Raw genomic sequence first — 9727 nt, 5'->3', positions numbered from 1 at the left:
TTTTCGCCAAATCAATATGCAGTGCTCAGCACAGAGACTATCAGAGAACTACTGAATATAAAGCACACGAGATAACAGCCGTGATTACAACACGCAATTGTGCAGCTGTGATACTAGCCTCTCCCCCCAAACACGGTCCCCCTCCATCAGATTGGTTGCTATGTTAATATTTTAGGCTTAAAGGACCAGAATTAATGAATTCCATTTTATCTCTGATGTGTTGGTTTTCTGTCAAAAATTCCTGACTGAATTAACAGCTAATGAATGAGGATAATTAGACGGAGAGATGTACCCTATCATGTAGTCCTTGGAATCACTGGGCACAGCATCGTCTCCTGCCTGGTCACGGAGCCTTGGCACAAGATGATAGCCTCTCCCCATTTTTCTACAGGGCAACAATTTTCGGCTATAAATAGGCTACCATTTTTTTATAATGAACATAGAGGATGATCTTCTTCTGTTTTGATGAACAACAGCAACTACAAAATCAGATGAAATCTGGGGAGGAAACTGGAAGAGGTGTTATGAAGTCCCTCATGCTGATGAAATTTAAATTAAGGAAAGTATATATAGTTTAAATTAAGGAGAATATGTAAAAAGCCTGATCATTTTACCACCATTTTTTCTCTTAATGGTGATGAAGTCGTTGTCTATTAAGAGCGATCCTGTGAAGTAGGCAAAGATCCTTCAGAGAATGTTCCAGTTCATTCAGCCTGACAGTAAAAATAGAGAAGTTTGTAGGGGACGACAGCAGAAGCACAGGAAGCTGACAGGGGCAGACAATGTGAAACTCTAGCATTTTCACCCAAAGCGCTGGCCTCTGCCCTTCCCCACTCCGTCTCCTTTTCTCTGGTGCCTTGGCTCTTGAACAGAAGTGTGGAGGAAGAAAGAAGGAGAAAGAATTATAGAAGTATCTGGCGGCCAATAAAATGAACACCTACTTTATGGTCAGAAATGACTAATCTTTACCACCTTTCTCTTCACCATTTACTCAAGAACTGTTGAGAATTCAGAGTTCGGCTGTTGTCAGTGGCTAGAATCTTCCCAGTGCAGACATGCTTTTGGTTTCTGATCTCCAGTTGGTTGCTCCAAACTAGCTTTCTTTATTTTACTTCCCTCTGCGAAATGTACTCAAATCCTGAAAAGACTTTCAGAGGGAGAACGCAGTGCCGCGGATCCTTGAGTGTCTGAGGTTTGCGAAGACTGTAGAGGAAGGTGTTTTTGAAGCTCGGTAGGGGAAGGTCAAGACCCCAGCGGCCTCGGACCGGCACCTCCAAGGGCATTAGGCCTTGCCAGGGACAGTTGGCTGAGGTCGCCTGCGGAAGTCAGCAGTGAGGTGCCCGCAGCCAGCAGTCTTCGAACAGGAAGTGAGCGGGGGTGGGGGGGGTGTGGGGTGGAGGTGGGCAGGAAGGTAAGAATCAGCTGAAACCCAGGAACAGAGATGGCCCTCTTGATCATCTCTTCTTAAATCGGCAGAGATGACTGAGCAACAAGGGAGGGAGATACTTTGTCCTTTAGAAACGAAGTTGGTGTAATAATTAGAAAACTAGCTGTAGCAAGGGTCTGATGAAACAGACCATCCACCCTTAGAAAGATGGTTTCCCTTCCCCCCTGCCATGTTGCTTACCATAAGCAGTTGGGTAACACCTATGCTCTGAAGTGACCCATTCCAGATTTCCAAATGCTGGGTCACTGTCACAAAGCACCAGGCCCTATCTATTCTGATTTATAGCCCTAGGAGCGGCGACAGACATCAATAAATAAACAATTAAGTACCCACATAAATCTTTTCGCCAATTCCTCCTCTAAAATTTTCACTTTCCTTAAGAGTGGAGAAGATTAATTTTAATGTTATTAAATTAGAATAAAACCTAAGAATAGGCACATTTGACCATTGATAGAACGTACTTTCTTCCTTTCATTATGAGAGTAGCAGCTAAGGAAGGCCTCATCCTCATTTGGCTGTGGCTAAAACTTGAGAGGGAAGAGAATCCGTTACATAAAAGGGGCTAAGCGTTGAAAAATATTAATTGAATTGTCCTTAAGTATGACCAAATAAACTTAATCAGAAATATGGTCAAAAATAGAATACACCCCCCCGCTTTGTGCTATCCACAGAAAGCAAAGCAAATCTTGTATGTGAATCACATTGTAATGACTTCCTGTTTCTAAAAGTTGTCATTTGATTTTTAAATATATGCATATAAATTTTCATTGCAGGAGTAGAGTGTACATTGTTGGACCATGTTTGGGTTAAATCATATGTGACTGGAAGATCTCATTCCAATCTTCTGTACTTCCCAAGATTACTCTGAACTGTGGGACCACAAAACTACTATAGGCTCTTAGGCTTTGGGGAAAAAGTCATGGGTGATGTGTGTGTGTGTGTGTATAGGTGTGTGTGTGTGTTGTGTGTTGTGTGTGTGTGTGTGTGTGTGTCTGAGATTACTCAGAATCATTTTGAAATATAATTTTCCCCATACCATTTCTTATTGTGGTAACAATATAACATCTATTTATTTAAACATTTTTCAGTGAATTTATTTTATTAAGCATAGTTTAAAGTATTTTAAATGACAACAACAACAACTAAAAGGTAGGAGGTTTCCAATTCTGGTCATTCTTAATCCCCATCTTAAAGAGTATTTTGGGAACTAGAGCACCAGTTTCAATACCGTGTTGAGTCCTTTGATCTTCTTGTTTCTTTAAAAAATCTAAAAGAAAGTGAAACTGGTAAGAGTGAGAACAGATATTCATTCCCAAGTATACCTTACTAAAGCAATATTGTGACCCAAATTTCTGAATAAAGAAATTTAAGTGTATAAAAATATACCTCTCATTTTATAAAAAAAATCTACAAAGTTTTTATCAGGAGAATTTGATTAACCCACTAAATTTCATTCAAATTGAATTTGACTAGATAGTAAGTAGGAAAAACTGATCTCTACTGAGACAAAATTGCTACAAACTGCATCATAATGTGTTCAAAGTATAGAATCTCCCAGATGGGACTCAGGGTAGCAACATAGGCATCTAAAAGCAATTTATGAAGTGATGAAAGCCCGAGAACATAGTGAAAACAGTAACAAATAATAAAGCAATGGCTGAATGGGATGTGTTATTCTTAAGTCCATCAAAGATAATTATAAAAAATATCCTCGACACAGAGTTAATTATCTCTTCATAAGATCAAATACTTTCATTAGAACATCTTTAAATTATCTATTTTTAAATAAATGTTTTAATATAAATCAACTGGGGACATGCTCACTTTTTTTTTTTAAACTGATGGGAGACACAAAATATTTGCAGGCAAACTTTCCAAAAGAATTTAATATTAAAATTATTTAAACCGATGAGACCTTTAAAAGCATACTTTTTCCTCTCAGAGCAGTAAACTCTGAAAGAAAAAAAATGCAGTTCCTAAAGAACAAATAAGACCATTAAAGCAAAAATTATTTTGGGGAAAATTTGGTTTATAATGTCATTTACTACAGTCTTGTGTCTCCTGAAGACTATTTTTAAAATGCACAAGAATTTAGGTTTTTTTTTTTTTTAATTTATATCAGCTTTACATATCATTTTAAAACTATTAGGTCTGGAGAATAAAGAGTAAGTCTATGGGGAAAAAATTGTTTTGCAGGTCACTTAGCTTACTACAACAAAATAATTTCATTTTATATCCCAAGTCTGACTCAAAGGAAGTCAGTGCATTCTTTTCAAGTTCCCAGAATAGAATTCCAAGTAAGCAAGGGGGACCTTAACTACAATTTTAACTACTAGTACTCAAAAGTCCCCAGTGATATTGATTTGCTTTCCTTTCACCTTTTTTTTCCCCTGTTCTGTGTTTTCTACAGTAAATTCCTTTATCGCAGGTAGACTAATCCCATCTTCCTTTGACTCAGCTCCAGAGCGGATGCATCTCAGTAGTCTCTGGGAAATCCAATCCCAGAAGGGAGAAATCTGGTTTCAGGAAAAAAAATAAATAAATAAAATCTAGTTCCAGAAAATAGATACACTTCCAATAATTAAAAAAGAAAATCAGGTTAAAAGATTTAATGAGGTTTTGTTCTCAAAATTAGTCACGTTGTTTTATTAAAAGAAAAAAAAAAAAACTCCGATGAGCCTTCTGTGCTCAGATTTGCATGTTGCTTTGCAGTTTACAAAGGTTTTTCAGATTATTTTAGTTTAGTTTATGTGGTGCTTGTTTATTTTTCTATCAGATTTTAGAACTCTGCTGTGATCAGTCATAATCTGGAGTTTGTTAGCAGTTGAGTTGTCTTGGATAAAATACAACACAGACTGGTAACAGGAGCCCCAGAAGGCACTCGTCATACACCGTTCCATCTCTAACATGATCTCAGAGTCACGACTTTAGAGATAACGTCATCGTGAGACTCTACTATACTTAATTTGATTTTTTTATTATTCAAAATCATTTCTTGGGAGACCATATTCTTACTTACATTCAGTTTTTACAAACATTTCATCTTCACCACTATTTCTTTTAAGCTTTCCAGACTGAATTCTTATAGGAAAGCCTCTTGGTAGTCATCATTGAGAGAGATGCTTTTGAAATACGAATACATGAAGGCAAAGTCAAATGCTTCGTGTTGTGAAAATAGCTATCATTCTTATTTGTAAAATTCAAATAAGCATTTCCTAATCATTTGTGTAGATCCAGTTTCGATTCATAATTTCCAGACTGCCACCTGGATGCATTCAAGCTGTTCTGTGACATAGTTGAGCTAATTTTGCAGGTTCCTCCTTTGTCTCTGGGCTCCTTCTCTTTTATCCCCCTAGGACTCTCTGCTTCAAATTATTTTATCTGAAGCTATGTCTGAACATGAATAGACAAACGGAGGACTGAGGCAATTATACTACTAATTCAAGCCGAAAAAGGAACACACTTTGCCGGAGTTATCTGGAAATTCCTGGCAAACGTCTTTTTCTGTTTCATTAATCTGGAAGACTGCCTAACTTCTTTGGGTGGGGGTGGTAGTGGTGGTGGTGTAGATCTGGTCTATGTCACATGGCTCGAGCATTCAGTGTCTACACATGATTGCTTCATTTCCTGCTGCCTCAGACCCTATCTATTCTAGGAAGGCTAAGCCATGATAGAAAGGTTCGGTGGTTCCGAGGTACAGTTCTCATGAAGACATCCCTGTGAATTTTAAATTCTTAACTATCTTAGGGTCTGTTACACCAGTCATGGTGAGCTGGACCAACTGACTTTTTTATTCATTCATTTACTCATTCATCATTTATGAGTGTTCTGTGCCAAGTCCTAAGGGTACAAAAATGATGATGTCTTGCTACAAGCACTTGAAACCCTTCAAAGACACATTAAAAAGCAGGTATGATACAATGTAATAAGTTTGAACAATGAGTCCACTGTGAGGGAAAGCACACACCCTTTGCAAGTTTCAAAGAGACAGAAGCAGAAGGCACAAAAGCAATTTCCCATGAAGATAATTTTCATGCTTATCTTGTTTTATTTTTCTCCTACAATCCCTTAAGAATGAGATAGACCAGTCTCCCTGGAGATTCATGTGCTACTTCTCAATATGCAGTCTCCGAGAGTTCTGGGGGTAGACATTCTCAACACATGAGGGCTTGGCAGAGGCTTGTTAAGTATCTCTGCCAAGGGCTCTCCCTGGCAGATGGCAACAGCTGTTTGTGATCGAGTCAAAGAAAGTACAGGAGGAACCCCTGCAAAACGTCCTTTTTATTACACTAATGACTTCTTCCCTGAGAGTGGTCCTTCATTGTATCTGTGCATAATTGTTTTTGCTGATGCGTTTGCTCAGATCACACAAAAATCTAATAACTCTGTGTAATGAATCATTAACAATTTCCTTAAATTCATTTCAGTGTTTGCATGCTGGTATTCAGTTTATGCTAATAAACCTAAAATATTCATGCCTTGAAGTCTGAGATTGCAGACTGTGTTGAAAAAAATTGTTTTAGTAAATGTACATTTTAAATCTGCATTTGGTAGAATAATGAAGTGTAAACTCTGCGGGATTATTCTTGAATACAATATTCTCATTTTCTATTCACTTTCTAAGCTGAGTTCTTTTATTTCCTTCACACCCCGTGATCACTTAGCTACAACAAAATGACACGTGGTCATGTTTAACTTCAGAGCATTAATTGGTGTTTGGTAATGGAAGAAGATCAAAAGTGTTTGATGCTGACCTTTTCTATGATTTATTCACACCGAGACTCAGCCTCTGATTCATTTGCTGAAACAGATATTGGAATAAGTACCTTAATATCATTATTTTTCATCAAAGAAGGGGAAAATAAACTTTGAATTCTAGCCTTAAAAAGATACCACTCTGCTGTGCAGAGGTTTTCTACGTTATTATTATTATTCAACATAAACGATGCGCCAGGTACTCTGCTCAGTGCCATGGTTCCCCATTTCATTTCCTCCTCCCCCAAAGCCTGTGAGGCCGATGTTGTATTATCCTCCACTTACAGATAAGAGACTGAGATTTAGAAAAGTGAAGCAACTTGCCCAAGTTTGCAGTGTTGCACACTGGTTCTCAACTGAAGACGGTGTTGCTTGCCTTCCTGAGGACATTTGGCAATGTCTGTAGGTGTTTTTTATTGTCACAACTGGACAGGGGCACAACTGGCATTTCACGAGAAAAAGCCAGGGATACTAGAGAACATTCTACAGAGCACACGGCGGCCGCCATGACAAGCAATTGTCTGGTCCAAAATGTCAACAGTGCTGTGGCTGAGAACCCCTGGGCTAGCAGCTGTGTGATGACGTGCGATGCCCAGGTCACAGCCATGCGAGCGGCTGGTTTCTGAGCAGCTGTGCGGGACAGCTGGGATGGACACCGCGCTTCGACTGTCAGCATCTCGCCATTGTGTGAAGTAGTGGGTCCTTGCTTTTCTGCCTCGGGGCTTTCTCTGAAACACCTGTGTAGGCGCTGCCCGGGCTTATTCAGGCATTGACAGCTGGAGACAACTATCCATCAGTGTGCAACCTCCCTGTTCATGGCCGGGACAATTCTGGGGGCCTTTTCTACAGTTCCTCTACGTGTCCCCAGATGGAGTCAGTCTTAACTTGTCTGCAGTGGTAACCCCTGGTACAGCAGGCCCTTGCTGACCCAGTGCCATCTCCCGCTGGTGGAGGGTTGCCCCAGGCTTGTCAGCCCCGCTGCCAATTCCAGGCTGTGTCTGTTGCTGAACTGCGGAGAAAACTCTGGGGCATGGGGACACAGACACCGCCACCTGAGCCTGAGTGGAATGCTGATAATGACGCTGAACTGTTTGCCGTAGCTTGCTGAAATCAAGAGCATACATGTGATGGGTTTTATCACCTACCTATCTCACTTCCCATGCTCTCCTTCCTAGATGTGACCTCACCCTCCAATAAACTACCTATACTCCCAGTCCTTATTTTAAACTCCGTTTTCAAGGGAGCTCAGACTAAGACACAAAGCTGGCGAGTCTGCTATGTTATATCGCAGATCTAATCAAAACAGAGCCAAAAGCTAGCCGTCCCTGGAGAAGCAAGGGAGATCAGTCCGTTAGCAGCCTTTGGCTTACAAATCCCTCTTCACTTTAAATTTCATAGTCGGCGACTGAATATTGCATAACTAGGACTCTAAATTCTCTCCGTACTTTATCTTTTCCCAAACCAGTAACACGTCCTCAGTGACAGAATCAATCTTGTTGTTGTTGTTGTCTGTGCACAGGTCATATTACCTTGAGGGAGGAAGCTAGTTGACTTGATCGTTTGCAGGTTTATGCAGAGAACTTGCAGTGGGCCTTTGCTACTGTTTGGAAATCTTTCATGAATCTTTTAATAACTTTGTTGCAAACCTCTCCTTCCTTTTTAGGTCCTAACTTTTGTTAGCTCTTTGTCCATGAGCTCTTGTACCATTTCACACCTACCAAGTGAATTTTTTTTTCAACTGCTATTATTTTACTATGTTTACTAGTCCTTGAATCTCTCCCATGCTCCCTCTCTCTTTTTTCAATCCACTAGGTTCTTTTTTCACTCCTTCCTCCAAGCTGAACATAAGATTTACCATCTGCCTTTTTCTACACTCACTCTCTGGGTGAGCTCATTCACTTCTAGACGGCTGATTTCTAAATAGTTGTTTCCAGCTCTGATATTTCCCCCTAGGTCCCAGGGTCATTTCTCACTGTCCATTGGATTAACCTATCAGCTCATCTTCACCTAGGTGGCCCATATAGCTCAGAAGAGGTTAAATCCTTTCCCAAATCCAGGAATGTTCCAGAATAGTCTAAGGAGAAACTCCTTCTCTTGTCCAATTGGTTCAGCAATTGTCATGCAAACCAGTTCAGTTCCCTGAGATTCAAGGAAAGAGTTATTGGGGTTTCTGGGAAAATTCTTCTTTTATCTTTTAAGAGAGCTCTTAGAAGCAATTCTTTTTCCCTTGCTTTTCCTCAGGATGTATTCCCACGTGGCTGGGACATCTGGAAGGAAGGTCATTATATTAATACCCCGTTGGGGATGAAGCCAACAAACGGAGGAGTCCTAAGTCAAATAAATCTCAAGAAAGTGGAGCTCGGAAAACTGGATTAAGTCTGTCCCAAAGGGTGCACTACTTTTGGATATCCAGCAATGGGAGACAATATCTTTCCTGATCGTATAAGTCAGTTTCCGTTACTTGAAGCCAGAGGCTCTTAGTGAGAAAATAGTTCTGCTGTGTTCTTTTTAGAAGTATCCTCACCTCTGTCCATTCTTCCCCATTATAATTGTCATCTGTTCCATGCACATCCAATTATTGGCATTGTCCTAGTGAATCTACATACTTTCATTCTCTCCTCTTTCTGATTCATCTTTCATATTGCTGCCAGGCCAGTTTTCCTACAAACAGTTTTTAACATGTTACTTCCATTCTGCAAATTCCTGTAATGATTCCTTCTTGTTTTCAACTTTTAGTCCAAACTCCCAAGATTTGTTTTTAAGGTTTTTCATAATCAAACTTTTTTATATACTCAGCAGGGTTTCTCTGTGTTACCCAGTACTCAATGATAATCTTTTTTTCTAATATTCTCCCAGCTGAGAATTATTTCCCGAGTGAAATTCAATGTGTACTTTCAGTCTCTATTCAAGTTCTAGTTTCTTGATAAACTCATCTTGAATAGAGAGAGCCTCTATTTATTCAAACAGTCTTTATGAGGTACATACTTAATGTTCTAAGTACTCAATAAGGCAGTTGAGCTATAAAGACAAGTATTTGAAAAATTCTGTCTAGGGGAACAACAGTGGGGAAAAAAAGTTGAGAAGCACTGTTCTAGATTCTGGGTAAATAGTACTGAATAACAGGAAAAAGAAACCCCTGGGTATGGAGCTTATATACTGGAGGAGGACACACAGGAAACAACATAAATAAGTAAAATGCATAATACAGCAAAAAAAAAAAAAAGGCAATAAGCAACAAGGCAAAAAGTAAAGGAAGGAGATAGGAAGTAGATGTATGGAAGGAAAGGACATTGACACTTGAGCAAAGTGGCCAAGAACATTTGAGTCAAGGCCTTCTTGAGTAAGGGAGTGAGTGAGAATGTCTCTCTATAAATGGAACAGCAAAGGCCCTGAGGCATGAACAAACCTGGCATATTGGAGGAGGGCCAAGCCAGTGTGGTGGGAGAGAAGTCGGGAAAGGGTATTAAAAAGCCTGTCCAAAGTGTTTGCAGGGCCCAAGACATGAAGGGCCAAGTGAGGACCTTG

The 9727-nt window shown here is 39.8% G+C and overlaps 1 long non-coding RNA gene across 1 annotated transcript in view; it reads left to right on the top strand.

Annotated features, from left to right (window-relative positions):
* The first annotated feature begins 1214 nt into the window (after nt 1-1214).
* LOC116874468 overlaps nt 1215-9727 on the top strand; it is a 109561-nt gene continuing 101048 nt past the window's right edge. Inside the window, exons 1-2 of the long non-coding RNA XR_004384004.1 lie at nt 1215-1367; nt 1400-1411. This is a non-coding gene — a long non-coding RNA (uncharacterized LOC116874468). The remainder of the gene's footprint in view (nt 1368-1399; nt 1412-9727) is intronic.

The sequence above is a fragment of the Lontra canadensis genome, unplaced genomic scaffold, assembly GCF_010015895.1.
Source record: "Lontra canadensis isolate GAN:19392208 unplaced genomic scaffold, GSC_riverotter_1.0 scaffold37, whole genome shotgun sequence".
Classification (NCBI taxonomy): domain Eukaryota; kingdom Metazoa; phylum Chordata; class Mammalia; order Carnivora; family Mustelidae; genus Lontra; species Lontra canadensis.
Note: the sequence above shows the minus strand (reverse complement) of the source record. Positions and strands in the feature narration are given on the sequence as shown.